Raw genomic sequence first — 15062 nt, 5'->3', positions numbered from 1 at the left:
AAAATAAATATATGCCCAATCACTGCGAAATGGGCTGCTCTTTTGGCCATGGTACATGTTAAGCAGGTGCCTCAGCAAAAAGGGAGCTTGACTGTCCTCTACTAATTCTAGATGAAGGAGAAATTACGTTTGTGAGCACAATGAAACCATGCCAAGAAAACTTCTTCAGGACTTGCATGTGGGTGTCTTTCAGGAGTTAGAGAAAAGAAGAAGAAAGAAAGAGCTATAGTATTTCCAAATAATAGCAGTTGTCATTTTCCAAGTATTTATTCTGCTTCTGGTACAGAATAAGCATTTCATATATGTCATCTCATTGAGTCCCTGCAATTATATAAGATATACAATATTACAGCCATTTTACAGAGGAGGAACCTTTAGTTTGATAGATTTAAAATCTGTGCAAGGCCATACAGCAGGGACTCGATCCAGATATATCAGATTACAAAGAACATAGTTTTATTCCAATGTTACTTCCCAACATTGTTTCTCATTGTCATTCTGGATTCCTAGTTATCCGCGAAATTACTACCTAGAGAAAAAGGACTTCAGGAAACCTTGGAAAGGAAAAGAGATTATGAATTACAGTATTTCAGACCCGAACACACCCTTGAAAAATTTATTTGGACAAAATCCTCATTTTACTGAGAAGAAACAAGAAGTGGTCACAAAACTAGTTTTGGGTTCCACACCTAATTAACAGCAGGAGCGGGATTTCCTCCTCACCCTACAAAGGCAACATGACTAATTGGGTTGATGAAGAAGTGGTTTTCCCTTCTCTAATTTTGGGGATTTTTTTCCACCTCATCTTCTTTACTACCTTCCCCTCTTCTCCTGAAATAGAATGAATGGGGTAGGTAGGTAATTAGGAGACAATTAGAATTGGAAAGATAGGGTTAGAAGGAGAAAGAATATTCTGGTATTTTTTCTTTTAGTTCCTTAACTTGAGGATAAAAGTCATTCCAGGTATTTCTTCAGGGGAGGGATATGATGAGAGGAGTAATCCAATATTCAGTCAACATTAGCTTTTACTATTTGCCAGATACTCAAAAGTAATTAACTTGATAAATAAGTCAAGAGATCTGCTCTCAAAAAGCTTATAGTCTAGTGAGGAAAATCAACACAATCAATACCAACCAATCAATTCAATATAATATCACAAGCATAGTAAGGGAAATATAGAAAACGTGCTGTGAAATGAAAAGATTATTAAGGACTCTAGCTCAGATATGATGAGCATTCAGGGCAGCCTGCAGAAAGTCATCAAAGATGCTGGAAAACAACTGCAGAATTCTGGCTAAGAGAAGGCATACTAGGATATGTGCCTATGGGCTGTTAAATGAAATGATGTTCTGGCACGTAGTAGTTGCTCAATACGTGGTGATGTGCTTTAAAAGATGGAAGAGAAAAGATGAAAATAATTTTTCTTTTTCTTTTAAGGAATCTAGGTGTACTTCTTCATCTACCTTTTTTCTTATATGTCCCTCCTCTCCTGTCTACCGTCAGTCACTCCTCAATAATGCCAAGAAGGGGACAAATTGTAGTGATCAGCCAAGTCAAGCTTCTATTCAATGTTAGAATCCCTTCTATTTTGTTTCTGGTGGCTGTTCCTCTCATCTGTTGCATACTTCTACTTGGAGCAAGCATGACACTTCAAGGCCATTACTGAACAGTTTGAATCATTAGAAAGTTTTCTCCTATATCAAGTTGAAATCTGCCTCCCTACAATCACACCCACTGAATATGGTTGTGCCTGCTGGAACTTCAGAAAAATTAATCTACTTCTTTGTCTACATGTCATCCCTTCAAGTGCTTGCAGGAATCTGCCATGTCTGTTCAAAGCCATCTTATCCGGCACCAGATGGTGAGACACGTGCTTTGTCATGTTACTAAAGGTGGTTGAGAAACGGCAGCATGGGGGTGGGGAGACTCACAAAGATTCTGCGTGTGTCTTTCTTCATTCTGGGCTGCTTAGAGTGGCTTCAGCTCCTAGAGCGCACTTTCCCATGGTTGTAATAAGATGTACCAGAAACAAAGAAGTGGGCTACAATGAAAGGACTGTCGAGTGGGACAACCTGCCCAGCTAAGCAGAGGCCCCAGAGCCTTTTACAAACCCATCCTGTGGATGGTCTCTCAAACGAGTATCATTATTGACCCTATGGAACAGTTCAAATATTGCCTTTAATATTTTTTCCCACTAATATTAGCAAATAAACTTGCCATGTGACCAGTAATTATCTCTTGATAATTGCTGTTTCCAATATGCATAATTCCATCTCACATTTAATTTGATTGGTGATATTTCTGAGGTAGGTATACCTTTTTGCCAATCCCACACCTTTCCCAACCCCTGCTCCCTTCAGTTACCGGTGAGCCTCCTTATTGTTGAGAAAAGAAGTTGCCTATTAGGAGAGCTGAGTCAGGGTGAAGGTAGAATTCTGTCATAATGCGACCCTGCAATGAGGACATGCTAAACTGTCAACCTTTAGGCCACTTTACCCTCAATCATTCTCTGAGGTTTTATAGATAACAAAGGTTTATTTGACAAGACAGAACACTATTGATGGATTTTAAAATAATCGGTAATATTTATGTATTCATTATTTTACATAGCAACATGGAAAAAGTCTGTAATTTGCATTTTTAAATGGGCATCCATATTCTGAAAACTCAGAACTGTTACATATACACAGTATATAATTTTTCTTGCTATAACTTGATAATTCAGAAACATGATTTCAAGAAATCAAATATTTTCCAAGATCAGGTTGCCTTTTCCCCATGCCAGCCGAGAGTACAACAAATTTAAACCTTGTTTATGTAAGCTATACACAGGGGGGCAAGAAAGGCTTAAAAGGGTCTCTCTGCCAGGACAGCAGCAGTTTGAATGCATGCCATCACATCTGTACATTTGGCACCGTCATTTGGGTCCCTACTTGGCAGCTGTGGAAAAGGGAAGACAGGAAGAGACCAGAGAGAAAGGGGCCTGTGTTTCCTACCATAAAACCATAAGGACAGAAGAAATGGCTGTTCTCAGGATGCAGGGAAGGGAGAAGCCTGGAGACGTGAGAGGCAAGAGACACTGCCGACATTCAATAGTCATGGTGGTCCCCGTACCAGCCATATGGTCACTGCCATCTGTGTGGTTACCACAACCACTGGAGTTTGTCCGAAGCTGTCAGTCATGCAGGCAAAAGCAATGCTTCACAAAACACTGGCCAGAGAACTTCATCGAGGCACAATCACTCTGTGGGGAGCCAGGGGAAAATTCTGACTCCAAGAACTCACACCCCACTATCTCCTTTCAGATTCTGAAGAGTTACATTTAGTCCCTGGAATACGAATATCACAAGCAAGTTCACAGAGATACTGAAGGAGGTAGTAGACAGTCTGCTTAACCGTGGAGCACCACAGTGATCTAAAACCTGTGAATAAAGGCCAGTGGGGAAGTCAGTGAGAAAACAGAGCCTGGTTCTCTAGAATTCACACTTGACAGGCTCCACATGGGTGACTCAGAGCAGCTCAAGGAAGGAGTGTCCTGTGGTTAATGCAGCATGGAGGAACTGAGCCTGGCATCGTTCACTGGTCCTTTACTAAGGATCACTGTAATGCCAATATGATTTCCGAGTTGAGAACCAGTGCTAATCTAGAGAACTAGTACTAATTTCTATGTGTGGTCCATAAATCAAATGGGATACGTATAAAATATTTAGATTACTGGGTCCTACTTACCTCAGACCTGGTAAGTCAGAAACCTTAAGGGTGATTTCTAGGAATCTGTACTTTTTGAAAGCTCTCCAGGGATTCTCTTACAAACTAAAGTCCAATAATCACTGTACTAAAAACATCTGTAGGGACAGCCTGGTGACCACATGCATGGGACTCAAGAAGGAAGTTACGAAAAAGAACAAGACTAAGATTTTACCTTCCACATTCTGTGCCTGGATAATTTTATTCCTACAAAAGTAAGATTGACTATTAAGAACCAAACATATGGTAATTACGTATATATAGACTTAAATTCTTTGATAATTCTGCATGTAGTTCACCCATTACATCGGCTTCTTGTTAAATATTTTGTTGTCTAAATTCCAACACAGAAAATCCAACTTGGGTAATAAAATAAATACCTATGAACCCAGGAGGATCCAGGTAACTATTCAACTACAATTCAGGTACCTGAGAAGAGACTGTTCTTGAATGAGGACACCGTTCTTACACGGACCCTACTTACATGAGTTGGCTCCTATACCCGGATAACTCGCTGATATGGGTCACTTTCATTAATTCCAGATTTACAAGTGTATACCAGGTTCATGAACACATTCATACAGAAGCTACATTTTAAGCTACGTTTAAAAATCCCTTGGTCTTTTTAAAAATCCTACAGCCCAGACTAGGTGTTTATTATTAAAAATTTGCCTGTGCTTCACATGGTTAAAAATTTTCAAGACTCCTCATACTGCTTACATTTCCATACCTCTTCTCCCCCTTTCATTTCATTGTTCTCCTAAAGTAAACAAGGAAAAGTAGATGAGAAAAATATATAACCAAAAAATACAAAGTGAGTTTCAAACAGAAGTCTCAAAAATCAGAATTGCAAAAGTTTTCTTGGCAAAGTAATCAGTGTACCTATGAAGTATTTGATATTAATTATTAAACTATATAATGTCTAATAATGGCTACTTTATAAGTACTGTAGGTACCAAGAACTGCTAAGTTTATTTTGTGTATTATCTCATTTTACCTGACAATAATCCCACAGAAGTTTCACTCATTGTCTGTTAGACTTGGGAAACTAAGACACAGAAAGGTTGAGTAAGTTGGTCAAATTCACACAGTGAATAAATGGAAAAACTGCAATTTTCAGCCACACAGTCTGACTCTAGCGCTCCTAAACTTAACCATTAGGCTATACTATTTCCACCTTTAACAGGGCAACATATGCAGGGAATGAGATGTGTTTAAACATCAGCATTTCCAGATATTAAGACCATGCGTAATGACAAATCGATCTAAATAAAAAATACTTCATCCATATAAAATCAAAATGTCTGTGCTTACATACAAGTATGTTTTCACACAAACAGTGGCATTTTTATGCTTTATATCTTTATTTCATAACATATAAGGTAACATCTCTCCCAAAGTCTTTGAAGGAACGTTTTCTCACCTCTAAAGTATTGAATCTAAGGCCATTACAGAGTCCACCCAATTTCTATGTGAAGTTTATATTCTACTGTTAACAACGAAAGTTTTCTACACTTACTCATGTTTCTTTTCCCTAGGCTCAATTTTTAAATATTCTAAATTCTCTGAATCTTATTTTTCTAATTATCAATAAAGGTTTTGCACAAAGATTCCTTTTAACCCTAAAGACACAAGAGTTTTCTTTGACTAAATAGTAGTCATTTCCATCTCCCTAACTGATATTTCACAGAAACAGCAACCTATTAAACCTGAGATGAATTAGAATCTGAACCCTGGTATGCAACCAGTGTAAACTGACCAAGAGTCCGCGCTTCTAGACTCTGAAAACCTTACGTAATAGAGTAACAATCAGACTGACCACTTTAACTAATAAACATCAAAAATCACGGCTCTCTGTGGAATTTTACACAATTTTAGCCTGAGTATACCGAAGCAAAAATTTAAAAGAATTGGCAAATCATCTCTCACGATGGGCCTTTTCTTAGTGTAGCTCAAAAGTTTTCTTAAAATTTCATAGCATCTTAATTGTGTTGTTAAAAAGAATACACATTGCAATACAGAAAATAAATTTTAGTGAAGATTTAACTGAGAAATACTCTTCCTTATCAAAGAGTAAATAATGCATAAATGAAACATTTTATTCCAAGAGAAAAGCGTGAGCAACAGTACTCCACGGCGGCCCTTTCACATGCAAAGGACAACAGCACGACCCCTGATACGCATGATTACTACCTATGCCACGCCCACTAAAACTACTGACCACACTTCTGATTTAGATCCGGCCAAAAAAAAAAAAAAGAGATGTGGGCCCTTAGTTAATGTTACGTCTATTTACTCAATCTTTGCTTTAAAAAAAACTTAAATTCTATTTCCCATTATAAACTCAGAAATGTAATGGCTTATAGTACTTCATATTTATTTTCAAAATAAAATAGTTTTAGACCCATGAATTTCAAACCTTTCTATTCGCTGATGGTAAAACTGTCTTTATTAAAGAGCTAGTCATTTTTCATGAGATAGATATAAAAGCCTGGTTATCTTTTTGTATCGGTTTGCATGTATTTTAATCCATCTCTGCTATTTTTGAGATTATACAGTTGATATGGCATCAAACAAATTGAAAAAAAAAAGGTTACTGGTTTTTCTTAACATATAATATTTATTTTATATTCTGCATTTTTTTCACTGACTTCCTAAAAATACACTCATGAATTTCCTTTCAAACTGATTATACTGTGCAGAATATCTTGAAGCTGAACAGGGGGTCAGCATGTTAATTTGGCTAAGGCAAGATGATCCTTAAGTGAGTCAGGTATAAAAATTCTAATAGTATGATCATCATGATAAACAACCACTACTGGTTCTTAAACAACCACAATATGCACAGCAGTCCACCAATGGCTCTTACAAAGTCCCCAAAATGACCGAGTCGACCCATTTCACAAATCAAGAAATCGAGGCCCAAAAACATTAAGTAACCTCCCCAAACTCTCAAAGCTGGTTAGGACAAAAGCCAAGGTTTGACTCAGCACAATGCCTAACCAGTACTCCACACTGCCTTTACAGTTCAGATGCTGTAGTTCTCCACCCAGGCTGAGAATTAGAACCATTTGAGGAGATTTTAAAAATACTGATAAGTTAAATGATTCCCTCAAAATGAGCTAAGAACATCACTACTTTTTCAAAGCTCCTGAAATGATTTTAGTGTGAATCCAGCGTTGAAAACAACTGGATTAACAAATGCCAAGGAATAGCTGTTTTTTAAAGACATAAGAGTCTTTCTCCGAGAAGTACGAGAAGAGAAGCTGAAGCTGTTTATCTAGAACAGAAACACTAGATGGGGGCATACACCGACACCAGCAGCATAATTGGACCATCCTTGTTTCCTCCCTAATCTGCCTTTTTCTGGCCCGTGTGAAGATCCCACATGGTGTCTTAGTGCTGAAGTACACCCAGGAGGCTGTGTAATCCACACCAAGTGAGAAGCCCAGAAAAGAAACAGCTTTGCCCAATGTCTCACGCCAGCAGTAAAAGCAGAATGAGAGCTGGAGTCTCCCGCGCCCTATTTCAGGGCTCCTTTTGCAAAAAAATTTTGGAAGCAATAGGAAAACAGTTGGGGCAGAGAGTCGGCCAAGGCATCTGAAGAGAATTTCAAGAACCAGAGAAAGTAAAGAAAAAAAATCATAACAGACTGAGAAAGGAATACAGCCACAATCTGAAAATAACGACAAAATGACAAGGAAAATGTAACAAAGCAACAGAACTGGCCAGAGAAAACTACAATAGCAAGAACTAACCACTGCAATACTGTATTGGCAAAACAAGGGGAAAATACAGGGGAATCACCGCACCTTCCATTCAACTTTGGGAAGAATGTCAAAGGCTAAAGTACTTCCGAAATAGAAAGTAATAAAAAAACAAACACTAACTGTAGGAAAATCCTCTGGCACAGAGACAGAGGTTGCCAGAAACTCCCAAACCTGTAAAGCGTCAGCGATCTATCCATATCAATTGACCTATGGGGTCAAAGTAAAAATTACGGGGCTACTTTGGGGCTGTACGACAAAGTGTCTTAAACTTCAGAGGAGAAGTTTATACCTTGCCACTCAAAGTGTAGTTTGTGAATTGGCTATTTAAGCATCACCTGGTAACTTGTTAAAAATGCAGTATCTTGGGCCTCATCCCCTACCTGCTGAACCAGAATCTGAATTTTAATAAAATCTTCCATGATTTAGATTCATACACAAGTTTAAGGAGCTCTGTCTCTGCTCTAAGAACCAAATTGAGGGGTTAAAACAAGCAAAGAGCTATTTACAGGCAGAAGTTGGGACTAGAGAACTAGGTAGATTTCAATCTAATTAAATTATTTGGTAATGCCCCATGATATGCCAGGCCCTGAGCATATTTCTGGAAATGAATGCCTGCGGTTAGGCATGTTTGGCATGGTGCCCTTAGGGGAGAACATAGGAAATGTGTGTGTGTGTATGAGGAAGGCCATGACTTGTGCTCCAAGATAAGGTTAAGCAAAATGGCTTGGAGGAGCAGAAGTGATTTCAGGGGGAGATCGGGAAGCATGTAGCCATTGCACTGACTCTCTGACAGGCAGAAATGGTTTCAGAAAAGTGGGAGGGCCTGTTTTAGGCAGAAGGACACGCATAAGCAAAGATGCAGAACTCAGGGGCCTGTTATGCGTTGAAGGAACACTGTCTACAGCCTAGAACAGTGTTTTCTAAATTGTTTCAAGCAGACTCATGACTCTGTGATGATGCCTCAGAGACCACTAAGGGTAGAGAGAGGAGGCTGATGGGATTGCTGAGGCCCCATTTCGACCACATAATATTATTTATAAAATAGTGGATTTCCACCTTGAAAAATAAAAGTTGAAACATATCACTGAGCCAATGCATAAGCACTTCTAAAATTATTACGTACAGCTGTGCCTGGCATGTAGCAGGCACTCAAGTATCCATCGAATAAATTAACAAATGAGTCAATCACTCTATAAGATCAAAGTAAAAATTGTGGAGCTACTTTGGGGCTGGACTGCAAAGGGTCTTAAACTTCAGAGGAGAGGTTTATATGGCATTTGGTAGGGCACTGGGGAAAAGTTTATTAGCCACTGACTGAGCTTGGCTCTGCTTTAAGAAACTTATTCTGCAAACCAAGTGTAAATGAATTGGAAATGAGAGAGACTGAAGATGAGAAACTAGTCAGGAAGACATCGTGGTAGTCTCTAAAAAGGGATAAGAATTTAAACAACCATGGGGATAAAAGGATGGAAAAAAGGCATCATGAGGCATTGTGAAAATGGAGTCTCTGGAATTTATCTGTGAACTATTTGTGGAAAGCAGAGATATTGAGAAGCTCCTGGGTGACTGGGAGAAATACAGAAATTAGTCACCCTTGTTTATGGAAAGACAAAGATGTTGATTAGAGTTTAGACCCGTTAGATTCGAAGCACCTGAGAGTAATATAAAGCCATCTCGTAGGAGGTTCAAAACGTCAATATGAAATTTAGGAGGGAAAGTAGAGATAGGATGTTACTTTAGGAAAATACTCTAAAAGGACACCACTGAATTAAAAGTAACATGAAAAAAGGAAATTGTCTAATAAAGCAAAGAAAATCAAGAGCTATCTGCAGAATAGAAAGAAAGAAAAAAGAAAGAAAGAAAGAAAGAAAGAAAGAAAGAAAGAAAGAGAAAAAAGAGAGAGAGAGAAAGGAAGGAAAGGAAGGAAGGAAGGAAGGAAGACTATGAATAAGGCCTGAAAGACTTACTGCACTCTCAGCCCCCCCCACTGCACCTCCTCCCCCCTCCCTCCCCACAAATAAAAGAAAGATTATCTCAAAAAGACCAAGTTGAGATACATGGGGAACAAAACCAGAATGAGGGAGGTAGCAAACAGAAATAGTGAAATGGTAGGGTTGGGGCAGGAAGTGTCACAATACAGAAGGAATAAAAAGCAGTGGGAAATTGAGCCAAACATGGTCATTGTTCTTTAGATCACTGAAGACACAGGATCTATAGGAACAACAGAAAGCCAATTTTGCTCTTTATTTCTGTTAAAGATTTTCACAAATGAAGTAGTCGCTCCTGATAAAAGTAAATGAATTGCTCGGATTTTTTAAATAAAACTTGTTGCTGTTGTAAAAATCAAGCAATAATATCTTCAAACTCATCTGGAAGAAAAAAAAAAACATCTGAAATGAGGGAGGGCAATTCAAGGATTTAAGATTCTTTTCTCTTTCATAGTGGAAGCTCCACACAGCATTATTCTATGTAGACACCTTGCCTTTTGTAGTTGTGTTTGTTTTGCAGGATTTTTTCTCCTCTCTCTGAACTAGGTCACTAGCCTGAGAAAAAGAATGCTGAGAACACCTGATACATTTTGATAGATCCGTATATAATAGTTACACTTTATAAAAGTTATCCTCCAACTGGTGACAGGCCTCCCTAATTAGCCACATTTGGGTGACAAGTACTAATGACAGTTCCTTCTCTGGTGTGACTGTAGAGGATACAACTCCTTTGGCTTCCTTTCTGCCTCAGTTCAAGAAGGATATATTAAGTTCACCATTCTCTTTTTGCTCTGTGAATCTGTGTATTAGTAAAAAGCTATAAAATATCAACATTGTTTCTCTTTATCAAAGATGCTACTTAGCAGTTATTAAACTTCTATAAAGAGACCATTATTGATGTAATCTAAAATAATAGAATGCAAATGAAGTACATAAGGAATGATACTGCAAAACATTTGTATCACTAGGATGATTCCAGAAAGGACAGTAATTTTTCCTTTGTTAGAAGAATTCACCTTCTCAAAAGCATTTTACTACAAATGCATTCAACTGAGGTCAAGGATAGCTACAAGAATAGCTATTTGATTTGTGGTTTTCATTCCAAGCTTCCTCAAATCACTTTTGGAAATGAGTAGGGACGTAAATTATAAATCCAAAAATGCTTGATTTATGGGAATATAGAATCTGAACTACAGCCAACACTTTGACCAAATAAAATTTTTTCCACGTTAAAAACCTCAAGCAACAACAGAATTTGCAATGCAGTATCTGCATTCTATGGGAATCTATCTATTACAAGGATGGGATAGCACATACTCAATGCACATATGGCATTAACATAAGATAAAAGGACTCTGAAAAACCAGGGGAATCGGGCCCTGAAATATTTAAGGGAAGATTTTCAAGCCAAAATCTTCAACTTTATCTAAGAAGTAGCTTATTGACTTTATGAAAAGGCTTTTTAATTTGAGACTTGCATTTCCGACAGCTTCATGCATCGTTCAGAAGCTGCCAGTTTCCAAGCTTTAGGCTGGACTCTACAAAGCAAATGTTTTATTTCTTCTTTGTGAACATGTTTTGCTACATATTAACAAAGTTTGCATTCACCTTGGGGTGATGTTTCTGCGCAAAGCAAAACCAAAAAGAACTGCAAACCACATCTCTCTACGAAAATGAAGAGGACGCTGGCTAAGCCAAGAACTTCTGAGACCATTCCAAAACTGTGTTTATTTTATACCCATGGGGGTAGGGGGTTTGATGGCAATTTATTTTCCTTGAAGGACCACAACACTCCCCATCCAGATTACCATGAAAAAAAAAAAAAAAATGTCCTCCGGAGCCTGGGAAAGCATTCGGAGAAGCATCGTCCTGCCAGCTCTCCCCACCGGCCCCCGCAAATAACAGTGGCGAAACAGATGGTCTTCCCCCGCCCTTCTCCTTGTCCCTTCCGCAGTCCCACGGTGTCTTTCCATACCGTGCTGACACCTTCACCCAGCGCTTGGTAGCCCAGATCCCACTCACGGATCCCAGGAAGTGCAAACTTTGAGACCTTCTTTCTGCCTCGCCGCCCCCGTTTCACCTTCATTTAGCTTCAGAACTCTCTCGGGACCCTAAGCTTCTGCTGCTATCCTTCTCCTACACCTCCTTCCCTCAAATATCCATTCCCCTATAGTGAAGAGAGACATCGAGCCCGAAACTTCCAAGCCCAGGTGGTGGAGGCACTGCGGCTAACCACAGAGGGGCACTCTCCTTGTCCTCTCCCCTGCTCCATATCCCCTCCCCGTCCTTGGGAATCTGAGCCCAGGAGCCCACACTGGGGACTCCTCCACGCCTCTAGCTTCCACGACCCACTCCTAACTTCGGGGGCTCACAGGAGCCTCACACCCCACAGCCCCGGCAAGCGCAGCTGGGCGTCTTCTTCTACAAGTGGGAACACCCGGCACTGTGCAAACTATCGGGAAGGGGCCTCCGGGCCATTCCCTGCGGCGTCGCACCGTGGCGACCGCTCGCCTTGAGGGGGCGGGCGGGGACCGGGCGGGAAGGCGGTGCCGGTCCCGGGGGCGCGGGGCTGGGCTGGGCGCCCGGAGCTTACCTCGGCGCGCAGGCCTCTGGCGCGTGGGGCAGTGGCTCCTCCGGCCGAGAAGCTGTTGCTCGTGCTCCGGCGGCTGCGGCGGTCCCGCCGGGGCTGCGCTGGCGCTTCGCGCAGACGCTCTTCCACGATCTGCAGCAGCCCAGGCGGTGGCGGCGGCAGCGTCCGCGACAGGTCGGCTCGATGCGGCCCGGGTGCGGCTCCGGTGCGGCCCAGGAACTGTCCAACTCTTGCAGACGTGGGGCTGAGGCTCCTGGCCGCGGCCCCAGCGCTGAGCGCAGGCGCGCCCTGCCTCGCCCAGGTGAGGGGCGTGTGCCTGCAGCCCGCGGGGCGCGCCCGGCGGGGGCTGCGCTCGGGTCCCAGCCAGCAGCCCGCCCGGCCGGCCCCCTGGCCTGGCCGAGGACCCCGGGGCTGGGACACGCCAACGCCACTCCCGCGCGCCGAAGCCGGTGACGGTTTACCAGGAAGGGACTTGCGAGGCACACACACTAGGGCAAATGAGGCGGGACCGTTCGGGGGCTCGTTGACACTGCAGAGTCTCCCGCAGTATCGCCTCCTTTAAATCCCGCCTTTCCAGGCGTGCGCGCACAGCGAGGGACAGGAGGCTCCGTCCCCACCCGGGGGTCCTCACAGTCCTCGGCCTCGGGGCTCCGGTCGCTGAAAAATTTCTTGCCCACGGCTGAGGTCCCAAAACCAGGATGCCAAGCGGCGCGGTGCAGTGGATCTTTCACATATTAGTCAAGCCAGAGTGGAACTCTCTTCTTGGAGATCGTCAGCCAAACTATTTGTTTTTCCTCTTTGACCAGCTCTCGGCTAGAAGACCACACCGGGCAGCAGCCTCAGCATTTTTGGCGGAGCCGGGAAGGCCCGCAGCGCTGAAGACATCGCAGCCCTGCCGCGGACCTGAAAGGCTCTTGTGTGGGTGCTCCTCCGGATTTCTTTTCCGTTTTTATTTAAGTTTCCAAAACTAGAACATATCATCAGTTACCCTGTTGTACGGCATCTTCTGAAAACAGTACAGATATAATCAAGGTGCTGAGTTCTGAAAGAGAGAGCTCTTGGAAAGAAAACATTTAAGGGAAAAGGAAAAATAATTTTTAGAAGAGCAGTTTTCTGAGATTACTTATTTGGCTGGAGAAGTGCAAGAGTAATAAACGACAAGAGAGCTGTGTTAGCAGTGGTTTCTTTTTTTTGACCAGATGATTTTAAAATACTATTCTCTGGTTCTCCTTTCAGATGATTGACACTAACTCCATCAATAATTAATCCAGCAGCTGTTAATGTCTTGGCATAATCGTCCAGAGTAAATATCTTCTTGTCCAGCCAAAGCCAATGCTGCTCTTCAGGGTAGGATTGAGATTTGACAAACACACATGTACACTGCACTAGAGCTTTCAAAAGGACCAGGTTTATTACCTACCTTGGAATTTAGTGTTATGTTATTGCAGGCACGGGTTCGTCTGAGCTACCAGGTTAGAAGGAGCATTAATCTGACACATACCTTTTATATTTTTAGAATCCTAATTATCTTCATATTCAGGTAGGCATTCTCGCTCATTACAAAGGACAGGCACTTAATATGGTATGTTTATTCTTAAAATTGTATTTGAAGTTGCTGCAGGAAGCAAACACCAAAATTAAATCACCACCCAGAAGAACATGAGCTATGATAATTGCTTATCTTTTACAAAACTATGGTCTTAAGGTCTCTTTCCATAAGTAAGGGCTATATTGAAAACAAGTCTTTCATGAGTCCTAGAAGGTCAGTAAGGTGAGGTTCTGGCCAACAGGGACAGGCAGGAAATTCCAGAGGCAAAAAGCCTTCCATGAGAAAGACACCCAGCTTAGTGCCCTGTACTTCAGAGTTGGGAACAGTGTGGTTGCTACTGAGCTCAGATAAGTATTGATATCTCCAGGTACCTGAGGTGCAGAGTATGGGAGAGGGGCCCTTAAAGCTTCAAGTCAACACCGTGAATTGCACTTGGAGGCAAATGAATAACCTCTGCAGAGTGGAACACCTGTAAGAAGTGTTCCCTGTGGCTTGCACAATTTAGCAGCATGTGCATTTTTTATATGTCCTGCAAAGTGCAACTATATCCCTCTCTCCTCCCTGTCTATTTTTAATCACCTATGGTAGAGAATGATTTGAGGGCTGCTTTCCTAACAACAGCTGAAAGAGACATAAATACATGCAGACAATTCCCAATTTTCCCCCTGTGACATAACTAAGAACTGTGCCTTCATGTTCTTAGCTAAAGCAAAATTAAGACCTCTGGAAGCCCAAGCACTGAACCGGTTGCAGTGACTTCCTTCTAAATGCACTTCAACATGGAAACAACATTAAACTAAAAACCACAAGATTCAAATATATAGAAAAACCAGCTTCTCTTTATATTTTCTCATTGCAAATTTTTGCCTATTGGATAACTTAACATTGCCTGTGTCTTTCTAGTGCTTTCTAATATAAAGGGTCCTTCTGTCCTCAAACCCACCTACCATCATTTTCCTAGAACCATTATTGCTCATTCCTGTCAATAATGAAATAAATCAACTCAGAGAACTATTAGCCTGAGGGGAGGTGCATTGAGAGGGCTGTCAAGTTAGCAGCAACAGAGATCATATAGCAAGCAAAGAGAGATCCCTAAATTTCATGGAGGAACATAGCAGAAAAGGATTAATTTAAATCTCTATCTACTATTAGTGTTTTTGAGGTGCATGGTGCATTGTTTCCTAAACATTGATTAACATAGGCAGACCAACTCCCTTTACTATGTGCATAAATTCACTTTTCAGTGGATAAAGTACTCAGTAATAACAAGAACATCAACAGTTCTGAAGACTTGAAAAATTGATTTGCTCAATAAGAAATAGGTAAGAGCATATATAATAAGATGCTATAAGCAAGGCCTAATGACATTTTAGACTGCAGACTTCAGCAACACTGGGGCCATATTTTGAAAACCACTC

At 41.3% G+C, this 15062-nt stretch overlaps 1 protein-coding gene across 4 annotated transcripts in view; it reads right to left on the bottom strand.

Moving 5' to 3' along the window:
* The window catches only part of ZNF385B (zinc finger protein 385B), a 351566-nt gene extending 338385 nt beyond the window's left edge, over window positions 1-13181 (bottom strand). For 2 of the 4 annotated variants that reach the window (XM_036238021.1, XM_036238022.1), the window contains exon 1: window positions 12099-12347. The gene's annotated coding sequence lies outside the window, so the exon portion shown is untranslated. Of the gene's footprint in view, window positions 1-12098 lie in introns of all 4 variants that reach the window. The other 2 variants (XM_036238023.1, XM_036238024.1) reach the window with 2 other exon arrangements.
* Window positions 13182-15062: the final 1881 nt, after the last annotated feature.

The sequence above is a fragment of the Rousettus aegyptiacus genome, unplaced genomic scaffold (assembly GCF_014176215.1).
Source record: "Rousettus aegyptiacus isolate mRouAeg1 unplaced genomic scaffold, mRouAeg1.p scaffold_m13_p_2, whole genome shotgun sequence".
Taxonomy (NCBI): Eukaryota; Metazoa; Chordata; class Mammalia; order Chiroptera; family Pteropodidae; genus Rousettus; species Rousettus aegyptiacus.
The sequence above is the reverse complement of the archived record's forward strand: the minus strand, read 5'-3'. Positions and strand labels throughout refer to the sequence as shown.